Source organism: Anarhichas minor, unplaced genomic scaffold, assembly GCF_050575085.1.
Source record: "Anarhichas minor isolate MPS153535 unplaced genomic scaffold, ASM5057508v1 ptg000009l, whole genome shotgun sequence".
Lineage (NCBI taxonomy): Eukaryota > Metazoa > Chordata > Actinopteri > Perciformes > Anarhichadidae > Anarhichas > Anarhichas minor.
In genome coordinates, this window is record NW_027466455.1 from 706,368 (window position 1) to 718,272 (window position 11,905).

Genomic DNA, 11,905 nt, shown 5'->3' on the forward strand with positions numbered 1-11,905 from the left:
ACTCGGAGACGGAGGCCCTGTTTACACCTGGCATTAACATGCGTCTCGGGTGAGTGAGGTAGTAAACTGCTAACAAATACAATTTGAAGGAGCATCAAAACAAACCATGATCCAGCTGACCTTGATAGCCTGCCAAGTATGGAGGGAAAGAAGGATAGCAGCCAATAGGAGGAGGGAAGAGGAAAAGGAAGCGCTGGATTTTTGTATTTCCACACGGAAGCATCTCTCTTTCTCTCATTCTCTGTCTTTCTGCCTCTGTTTTGGAAACTCCATGTTTTCATCATGTTGTTTGGCAACACTGGTTTCTTTGCAGCTGCAAGGTCATAGTCCTGCCTCTAACACCACACACACACACACACACACACACACACACACACACACACACACAATGATACTGATTCCAGAGTTATCAGTTGCTGTGACGCTAAAAGTGCGTGAGAGGATCGGACCGCATGGAGAGAGGGGTCACAGGTCAAAGAGGGTGCCATGTTTGTGTCAGTGTCTGGTGAGAACTACTCGAGTGGAACCACCAATATAAATACACTGACAGCCACATGGTGAGGTGTGTGTTTGTATGACTTTAGCCCCGACACGTACGAGTGAGTTCGTAGCTTGGACTCTGCAGTGCAGGAAGAGGCAGTCATTTTTGGTAACGTGAGACAGAGAGACATACAGACAGACACAGAGAGCGTTTAGAGTCGCTTGTGTCTCGGGGACAATGCGTCCGTTGTTCTTTACACTGAAGGAAACTGAAAAGAGAGTAGCGCAGAACCAGGGTGAAGAGAGGGAGGCGCTGAGAGCATCTCTCCCCACTCGGGGTGAGCCATTCTGGGACACGGAGTTCCAGCAGAGCCTCCTGGGTCTATGAAGAGCACCAGCTACTCTACCTGGAGCAATGGAGTCCATGGAGTGAGGAAGAGAGAGGCAATTAAAGAAAGATTTACTTTTATTACTTTCATAATAGGGTGTTAATAGACTTCAGTGGGTTATTCAATCAGCAGTAATGAAGGCTTGAAGCCTTTTGGCATACACACAGCTCCCGTCACAAACACACACTCATCCCCTCACGGTTAGTCAGTAGCCAGTGGTTACATGTTGGGTGCTTTGATCTCTGGTCTCTGTCAGTAGCCCAACTCAGTTCAACACACAGGCTACTTTGTTCTGTTGTCGAGAATAGACCCAGCCCCAGACATCATGAACATAATGAGTGTTTTTGAGGCAGCACGGAGTGGTGTCGCTTTAAACACTTATCAAAGTGCCAACATTTCTTCTTTTTTTAAACTTTACAGCAATGTCTCTTTACAGAAACCATGACACGGTTACTCAAGATAACCCACAGACCTTGTTGTGAGTTTCATGTCGGATGTCCCTTTTAAACTCGTTAGCACGTTCTTTACATCGGACAGTATTACTGACACACGACAAAGTACTGTAGTTGATTTCCCAAAGCTATGTGTTTCCTGGTACCTCATTAAAATAATATATGGAATACAGGCTGCAGGATATTATTTGGTCGTTCCATCCACAGTGAATGGCAGGCTGGTTGGTAAGATGTGATGGACAAGAGAAGGTATAGCAGTGTGTTTGTGTGATTAGGGGTTTGGGTTGTGGTGTCTAGGATGTGGGGTCACCTGCGTATGGGAGTGTGTGTTTCTCTGTGGTTGTCTCGGTGGCGTCCAGCTGGCTATGTGGATGGAAGAAATGTTTTTACCAGATGGGAGGTAGACCTCTATGGTTTCTACTAATGTTAATGAGACATGTGTAGGACTGCTGTGTGGCCCTGGATTATTATTTTATTTTTTTCATTTAAATCATTCCATTCCTCCCCCAGTATGTTAAAGTGCTAGACTCAGCCGTCACACACTTAGTCATCATTAGCTTCCGTCAGTACTCATCGCCGTTGATGTTGAAACAGCTCTTCCCTCTCGCTCTCGACACCTCCACACCCCCACTCCTTTCCTCTCGTCTCCACTTCTTTGCTTCTGTTTTCGAGACACAATCAAATCACGATTAATGAAGAGACCTTTAACCTCTTCTTGCCTCGGGGCACCAACGGTGACATGTTGGAGGAGGATGGAAATACAGAGTCGAGGGTGGATGAGGAACAGAGTTGAACGTGGAAGATAATGAAGAAATCCCAAAGCTGTTAAACTAATGCATTGTCAACAAAATTAGTGTCCCAAATCCCTCCCCCTCTCCTCTCAGCAATCCAGGTCAGCACGCTGCTAATTGATGCATCTATTATTGATTAGCTTTGTCTCCCTTCCCTATTAGCCTCAATTACTATCAGCTCCACAAATGGACAAGCTGCTGGCTTGGGGGTTAAAACCTGTTCTCTGAGTTCCCATTCACTCTCTTTTTCATGCCCTTACAGACGATCTACGTGTATGTCAACATTTATTACACCGATATGCCTGAGACAACACGGAGTAAAGATGTGAGAATCATCTGTGTGTGTGTGATGGGGAACACAGGAAGCCTTGAGGTGGGCTGCCACTGTGCAGGCGTTACAACATCGTCATGATCAGCAACGGACAGGAAATTGGCTGTGTTAATTATTAAACCATTGTGTCATTTAAGGCTCGTCATGGGGGATTGTTTTCCCCGGTGACAAACGCACACACTCACTGCCCTTCTTAGTCATCTTTTAACTTATAGTGTCGGCCAAAGAAACGCTCAACGATGTCATCGAAATGAAACTGGGCTTTATCAAAGTTTTTTTCTCCAGTAGAACAAACATTTCCAGAGAGAGGAGATCAGAGATAGTTTGAGGTTTTTCAGAGTATTAACCAGCCTCTTGAGAATGACGTTCAGACTGAAGATGTTGCACATTTTTGGTAATATTTTCAGCATTAAAGTGGCCATATTAAAATGTATTAAATATAATAAAATGTGACGCTCTCTGCAGCCACGATGGGATGTTTGCAGTTCCTTTTTGAAGTAAAGAAAAGCTGAACTATGTGCATGCTGGTGTGTGCATATGGGTTTAGGTCCTATTGATCTTCCAGCTCGAACAGCGCGGGACCTTTTGCTCGCGACCCCGGGGGTCATCAGTGACACGCAGCAGCTGTTGCGTCAGCATGTGGTATCTGTGTGTGTGTGTGTGTGTGTGTGTGTGTGTGTGTGTGTGTGTGAGTGTTCTACCACATGCAGATGTTAGCTAGAACTGTGTGGTTTCCTGCTGCTATAATGAGACGTGTGGGGTCTTGATGTGGTCGTGTGTGCAGGGGATAAAGACACGCAGTTAAGTTTTAAGGCGAAAAGAACTGCAGAAGAATTGGAAGCTGTTGCGTGGATTTTCCAGTTACACGGGGGGATTTAGTGCACTGTATACCGTGTGGTGCGTACGCAGACACACACGCATGCACCACCATCAATACACTAGCCTGTGTCAATGTGTGTCTGTGTGAGTATGTGTGCCTTCATGCATCACAGTGTGTACTGGCCTGAATCTAACAGTGAGCACAAACTGAAACCCACAATTTAGAGCTGCCACCAGCGAAACACATCAGGTGGAAAACATCTGTGTGTGTGTGTGTGTGTGTGTGTGTGTGCGCGCTTAAAGGTCCCTGTGGTGTTGGCACAAGTGGGTTTATCGCACGCCATTTGGTTTTTGCCCAGATACCTCTCTCTCATGCTGTTTCTGCCCGTTTAACTCTCACTTTATTTTTATTTTTTCGCTCAGTCTCCTGTTGTTACCGCCGCACCCAGGGGAAAATATCTATAGCAACAATATTACCATATCAACACAGAATACAAAATGTGTGGTCAGTCAATCAGAAAGGATCAAATCTAACCCTGATCCCTGTCTTATCTATTAATCCCTCGGCAGGGAGGTCAAAGGTCAGGCTCTGTTACAGAATAGCAGCCCATGAGCTGTTAGGGATACAGTGTCTTGCACTTCAGCACAGTGGATGCTGCTGACAATGACCAGCCAAAGATGTACATGATTACTAACCACTTGTACACACTGTCATCACCAGAGCACAGGAAACATACAGAGGCGTTAGGTGAGATGAAGCAGCGATGTCACAAGATAAATAAAGTGTTCGATAAAATGAACTGCACGTAATTCACGTCCCTACCAAGGCCACAGTCTGTGAAGTGGGTTAGCGAGTAGATATTACCTCATTTGTTCTAGTGTAACAGTTGTTATGGCTGCTCCAGCTCTGTTTGGCGTTAAAGAGACACAGATTGTCTCACTGTTTAGTCTGAATCCATCGACCACAACCTAAACACAGGTACGCAGGTGGGCATTTATGTGAAAGGTGTTCTTAAATAGTAAAAAAAAAAAAAAAAAGATTTCCAGGACAGATTTACTAGTTTTGTTCTGTTCAAAACACATTTTTGTATATTTATACATATATTTATGTTCCTCCTCCTCTTACTCCCTTTTAAAAGGCCTGATATCCCTTTGTAGTAAAAGATTCACGATTGCGTAGGATATTCTGCTGAGATATTTATATCATGCAGCAGGATGACTTTATCATATCTAGCAGTACAGTCTTACTTACAGTAAGATAAAAATAACAGGATTGTGTTGATTCAATGACTCATTTATACATAAACTCATACACACTAGGCTTTATACATACACACACTTCATGTGTGAGGGCTGGTGAATGCTGCAGGCACCGGCTCCTAAACCAACACACACACACACACACACACACATGCTAATCCTGCAGGGCATGGGCGAATTTAGGGCAAGCCTGATTAGTAGTGCTACTGCTTATCACCAAGAGCCAGCGAGAGAGAGAGAGAGAGAGAGAGAGAAACTGGAAAGAGGAAGTGGGAGGTTGGTAACTGGGAGAATTGGGTGAGAGAATTGGAAGTATAGCAATGTGGATTCACACAAAGGAATTCGTTCTTCAGTATTATTATTACAGTTTTATTAATCTAAAATCAGCCAAATACAAACACACAGGGAATAACAAAAAGAAACAGGAGAAGAAGAAGAGTAGTGGAGCATAAAGTGATGAAGTGGGCAATCAGCCACTGCAACCTTGGACCTTCTCCCCTTCATCTGCACTGTCCTTGTATCTTGTGCTTCCTCCTACATCTTCTCCAGTCTTCCCATTTCCTCTCTCAACTATCTCTCTGGTTTTATTTTTTTAGCTTGGTAAGCTTCCACCTCCCTCAGGTCTTTTTCTGTGCGTGTGTGTGTGTGTGTGTGTGTGTTGCTGCTCCCAGTGAAGCAGAACCACAAGGGAGAGGCCAGCGTTGTGTGTCAGGGTCATTTGGTGTTTTTGATGTCTTCACCTCTGAGTGGAGAGGAGGAAGGCCGGATATGCTTTACAGCGTGGGTACCACTTAAATAATAAGTCACTTTTTTTAATACAGGGCTTATGAGTTGTAACGAAAGGCGGTATTAATGCTTAATAAATTGAATAATGATAAATAGAAAATATTGATACACTTGAGTATCGCAATATTTGTGTCTTGTTTAAACCCCTGAAGGCTCGATCTCTTCAGCCATAGAGAATGAAGGCATCTGTAAATATGACGGAGCCTCATCTTTATACTGAAACAGTTTTCATGAAGTAAGATTTAATTAACTCAATATTTCACCTTGCTTACAGTATCACGATATATTGTATTGTTACCCCTGTATCGTGATATGTATCGTATTGCCAGATTATTGCCAATACACAGCCCTAATAAGCACCTGCCAAGGAGGTTTTTCACAATCTGGCAACCCAAAGCTTGTTCTTGTTAATTGTCTCTAATAAATCTATGACGCATACAATTAACAAATCCATAAGTTACTAATTATAAACACTTTATAAAGTGTCTTATTAGAAAGTGATGCTCTAAAGTGTATCACAGCTTCTGTTGGCACTGCCATGAGTTTTTACACTGAGTCAAACCTTTCCACTAGTTTATACCAGCATCTCCACACATCCCCAAACAGTCTGAACTAAATACTTGAGCCACCTTCAGTGTTTACACAACTCTTAAGTCTCTTTTTCCCTTTCAAAGGTTCTTGAAATTGTGTTGTTTCTCAGGATCTAGTTTTTCTAAAGAGAGATCCGCTCAGTCACGCACACACCGACACTCTAACTGTGTTGATCTAGTTTTTCTAAAGAGAGATCCGCTCAGTCACGCACACACCGACACTCTAACTGTGTTAGGACAAACTGTTTTGTTCATTTAGACGTTCATTTCTGGGGTGAAATTGGTGTTCAAATTTCATTAAAGTGACCGTAAAAGGTTTTACAGACTATTACACCTGACTTGATGAAATTTCCAGACACGCTGGCTCACAGGCTTTACTGTGGCTCTAATAAATCTAACTGAAAGGAACAATAAGCTGTTAGAACGACCTTGATGCAAGACTCCATAATGTGTATGTGTATTCAGCTGTGAGTTAAGAGTGACCTTGTTGTTCTTTATGGAAGGCTTTTTCTGTGCTGTGATGTATTAGGTATATTAAATTAGCAGAATTTAGCTGACATTGGTGCGTCCATGCAAAAATCTAACACTCATTTTCTTTTGATGGTCTATAGCTACTCCTATTGAGACATAATAGCTCTTACTGATACCACAATTTAGATTTCAGAAACATGTATATAATCTTAAAGAAAGACTGTTTCTGTCTGCACATACGTCCGTACATACAAACTGTCTCACACATGTTGTGTTTTTGCCTCGTTGGCATTCAGCCTGCATTGGTATGTAGCGGCTAATGCTAACAGGAGCTACAGGAGGACCAGTCCATCCGTAGATTTAACGTGCGTGAGGCTTTGATGCTTTCAGGCCTTTTGTGAGGCCCGTTTATTGACTGAAACAAGGCTGAAAGTGACCGTGACCACGACAAGAGGAGGCTTGTCTGTCTCTATTCGCTTGCTCTCTCTTGATCTCTGTCACACAAATGAGACAGTGTGTTGTTTTCATCTAGAGGAAGATAATATTTCGTCTAAATAGCAGCTGCAGGCCGAGCTATTTGTCTTCACCTCCGCCGAGGAGGTTATGTTTTTCTGATGGGTTTGTCCGTTTGTCCGCAGGATTACGGAAAAACTCACTGGCCCGCTTTTCATGACACTTTGTGGAAGGATGTAGCATGGGCCACGGAAGAACCTATTCAAATTTTGAATGCTGTCAAGGCTTGGCCTTGACAGAGGTCTGCGCTCTCTGAGTGCCCTTCTAGTTATTGTTGTATTTTCAATTCACATTCCGAACACTCTGCCTCCCTCTCCCTCTTACTTTAACACACTCGACTCAAACGGCTCTTGAGACAGGATATGCCTGAATAGCTGACTTCATCAATCAAAGCAAAGACAATGAGCCACTTACGAACAATAAGAAGGGGTTAACTAAACATTACACACACACATACACAATCTCAGTAGGCGTTTTCATTGTCTAGATGCCTGAACAACAGTCATTGTATTTTTTCTTGTTGTAAATTATATTGAAATGAAGCTACTGTTCATAATAAACTCCACCATGTCTGTGCAGCTGACACAAAACGTGCAGTGGAAGTCAATTTCATTTTGGAAACATAATAATACTGCTCCTTATTTTTAGCGGTAATGGCCAGGATGCACTTGCCTTTACTGTCACAATGCATACACGAGCCCGAGATGCATGTAAGCCCATGAAGAGAGGGGGCAGCATGTCAGGATGTAATTAAGCTCTGCTGCGGGGTCTGAACAAAGGACAACACTACACGCGTCTCTAATATGAGACAATAAAAAGCTGTGTTCAGCCGTGTCATGCGTAGGAATAATGGTGTAATTAATATGACATATGACACACAGTGTGTACAAATACTTGAATATTTTCATATATTTTTACATTTTCATTTATGTTCTATTTTAAACACCACAGTTAGGCTTTACACCTGCGAATAAATGACAGGAGAGTAACTTGTCTCACTTTGGATGGCGCCAGTTGTCTGTCGTCACTCACCGTAATGCACGCTGAAGTGTTAGCGTGGAGCTAATGGGACAACCTGCCAGAAGCTGGTGTATTCCTTTAACCTGCGGAGCACATATATATACGTCTGAGTGCCGCTGAAGTATTCAGAGGAAACAGCAGCCAGAATATGGCATTGAGCTGAGTGGATGATAGCAAAGAGAGCTATAAATGTGTGTTTCTGCAGACTGTTTTGATCGTGCAGCTGTGTCCTGTCTCACCATAGGGGCTGAGAGTGTGTGTGTGAGTGTGTGTGCGCGCAAGAGACTGTGGGGGCAGGAGCATGTGTGTGTGCCTCTCTGCATCTCTTCTCTCCATCCCGTCAGTTTTGATTGACACATGGAGGAGGGAGGTGTATAATTTATCACTTCCTGGTTGGTCCCATCCCACAATGCCCTGCAGCCAGAGACTAGGTTTGGTCCCCCCAGAGCAAAAGTCAGTTTATTAAAATCTTAATGGACATGCCACACACACACACACACCCACACACACACACGCACACACACACACACACACACACACACACACACACACAGACTCTGTTGGTCCCTCTCTCTGGCTGCCTCTCAGTCATGTTTAATGTATAATGAATGAATGATTCATGGCAGGGGAGAGGATTTTGTATTTTAGGACTACTTATTCATTTATACTCACACCAGTCGCTTTTTAAAATTGTACCCTGAGTGAGATTTTTTTCTTTCCAGCATGCAGAAGGTCGCCAGGTTTTCTAGACACATCACGGAGATCATGTTTAATTCGCACTTCCTCATTTTCTGTCAAATCCTGCATTGTGACTATAGCACTTTAATAACCACTGCTCTATTTTTAACGTTTATTCATCCAGGGATTACAGTGAAGGTCTGTGTGGGGTGCCTGTTCTTTGAGTTAAAGCTGCACTAATCAATATTTTGTTATCAAAAATGGGATGGAATGTCAAATGACAATTGAGATAATCAGAATTGTCACCCAAACCTGCAGTTCCTCGCAACATTTGAGCCTCCTTTAGCTCATTTTTTTTGTTCTTTTCGGCCCATAACTTTAGCGTTTGGGTGTTTTGGTTCACTCTGTGCTCTCATGAACCTCTTTTTCAGCCACAGCAGGCAGCTGCTATCAGTGGAGCATCTCTGATGGAACATCTCTGAAGCTTCTCAAAAGTGAATTTATTAGGACTCTTAGTCTTTGTTAATTCAGTGTGCAGAGGTGCCATTATATTTACTTTATTCTACGGCCTGTGACCGCCACACATGCACACCTCCACGTACACACATCACACATGAATGGGTTCTGTATATGTGCTCACCACACAGACACCCAGGCAGGAAGTGATATTTCATACGTGGCGAGCTGCAGGCCCCTGCTGTCAAAGAGGAGGCGTTTACCCGAGAGGCAGAGCTTCCCTTGTGACACATGTCCAATCATATTTATTCACAAAAAAGCTTCTAACAAACAGCTACGTATGTCACAATGACGGTAAAAGACAAGAAGGCAGCGAATAACAAGGAAATGCATGATATATTATATTTCTTTCCGAGGCATGCATCAGGCCTTTTTTGTTTTGTTTGAGTGTGTGTCTGGATGTTAGAGGTGTGTGTGCGACTGTGTGTGTGTGTGCGAGAAGGGCAGATGGTGTAGCTCTAGGAATCATCTCTCTACATTAGGGTGCACGGCAGGTGGTGGCACCGTGTGCGCGTGGGTGTGTGTGTGTGTGTGTGTGTCTGTCGTCATGTCCTACACAGCCGGCGAGGACCAGTGTACAAGGACATCTCTCCAGACCTTGCCTTTGGCCTGTGTCACTAACACTCATGTCTTTTTTGTGTGTGTGTGTGTGTGTGTGTGTGTGTGTGTGTGTGTGTGTGTGTGTGTGTGTGTGTGTGTGTGTGTGTGTGTGTGTGTGTGTGTGTGTGTGTGTGTGTGTGTGTGTGTGTGTCCGACCAGCAGAAAGACAGGCAGTGAAGTGAGTTTGAAGATGTGATGTCTTTCGGCGATGTGAGGCTGCAGGGTGATGAAAGGATGGATGGATGACGGAGCAGATGAAGAGAAGCGACAAAAGAAAGGAAAGTGTGAAAAGATGAGAGAATGAGAGTCAGAGGTTTCCAATGATCCTCCATTCTCCTTCAGCTTTGACTTGAAGTCGGCTTTGATTGACAGTTTGAGGAGGGGCGTGTTTATTTCATTAGCTCGGGGTGTAAAAGTGGAAGAAGGACACAACAAACGTTTTTAATCAAGGGCAACACGGAACAACTCAACACTTGATATCAGCAGCTTTGTTGTATTTGAGGAACAGCTAAACACTCGTGTCTCATATTCGTCTGCTTCAACAGACAGCCCTCTCCCTCCTCTCATTGGCTGATTTTCAGGAAGTTGCAGGCCCACAGCTGGCAAATCAGAGCGTGCGGCTTGCTATTCGACTGCCTGGAGGCCTTTAAACGAACAGATGGCTCCTTAGTGAATGAGAAATGACATTGATGTGGAACGTTACGGGAAACAGACTCAGCCCGACTGGATGGACGGCAGGGGGAGAGGACATGTCTGTGATTCAGTTACGGGCAGATGTCAGTGTGTTGGGATCTTTTTTTCACTTCACAGAATGACACAGACAGCCTCTAAGTGGAAAACCATGTCAGTGGCGAGTGCCATCAATCAGAATATTCTGACACGGTACTTTGAGGAACATGCCCCCCCCCCCCCCCGAATTTGGCAGCTGTCGCACAAAAGATTAAAACTGTTATGGTGGATGGGACTCAAAGGATTTCCCTCACACTCTATTGTCTTTCATGTGATTTGGGAAATGTATTAAGTTCTACTAGTACTTACTGTCTTCCTTTTAGCAATTATCTCGATGAAGGTGAATAAATAAATGTTGTTTGTACTGACAGCTCCTGCTCCTTTCTGTTTTGTTGTACACTCCTGATTGTCACCACCTCTCACCTCCACCTGCAGAATAATACAGGGTGTGTGCACGATTGTGTTTGTTCTCTCCTTTCATCTCCCTTTCTCCCGAGTTCCCACATTATCAGGCGAGTTAGAAAAGCCCATTACGGAAAGGAATACTGTTTGTTCTCCTGTCGAGCGTTTACGGGCTCGTGGTTCCATTTGACGCCGGCACACATTAAGTAGAGGAGAGCGTGTGCAAGTGTTTGGAGGATGATGAGGCTGCTTAATGGATGAAGATTAAAACAACTTAATCAAAAACAATGTGAACGCAGTCCTACTCTTACAAATACGAAGTCGAATTCATGAGCAACAAAATATCGCCTATCGTTAAAACATGGCCAATTCTTTTCAAATCACAGGAGGCTAAATGTGTGTCTAAATGTCAATTTAAATTGAATGCTCATTCCCTCCAATCATTTCGCAAAATTGTTGAAAATGTTCCTGCAGAAGATTAACACAGCATCTCATATTAAGTTGTGAGTCTGCATCTGTTTGCCCAAAGGAGGGTGTGGGCTTTGTTATCGTAATTAGTCACGTTCCGTTAAGTTTTTGATTGTGCAAATACACTGAGTAATGTGAAATGAGTAATATGTAGTGTATTGTTTGCTCTTGTTGGTTTGTTTGAGGTTAACAATATTACAGGCTTCATTGATTAGCATTCGTCTTTAATCTTTCCCCCGATGACTTAACCTGTGGTCCATTGAGCTGCTTTGTGTGTGTGTGTGTGTGTGTGTGTGTGTGTGTGTGTGTGTGTGTGTGTGTGTGTGTGTGTGTGTGTGTGTGTGTGTGTGTGTGTGTGTGTGTGTGTGTGTGTGTTTGTGTTTGATCGCGATGTAGTACGACTCAGAAACCAGCCACTGGTTCCGCTCTGTGAATTTTCTGTTCTCTCTCTGAACATTTCTGCCTTTTTTTCATGAAGGTCAACAGAGATCAGGGTTGTAGGACTTCAAAAAAACTGCTAAATCTTTCTCTCACACACACACACACACACACACACACACACACACACACACACACACAGAGGTAGCTTGTGTACACAAAAACACACACT

The 11,905-nt window shown here is 43.6% G+C and overlaps 1 protein-coding gene across 1 annotated transcript in view; it reads left to right on the forward strand.

Moving 5' to 3' along the window:
* sema4f (sema domain, immunoglobulin domain (Ig), transmembrane domain (TM) and short cytoplasmic domain, (semaphorin) 4F) overlaps positions 1-11,905 on the forward strand; it is a 44,773-nt gene that overhangs the window by 23,364 nt on the left and 9,504 nt on the right. The gene's annotated exons all lie outside the window — the stretch shown is intronic.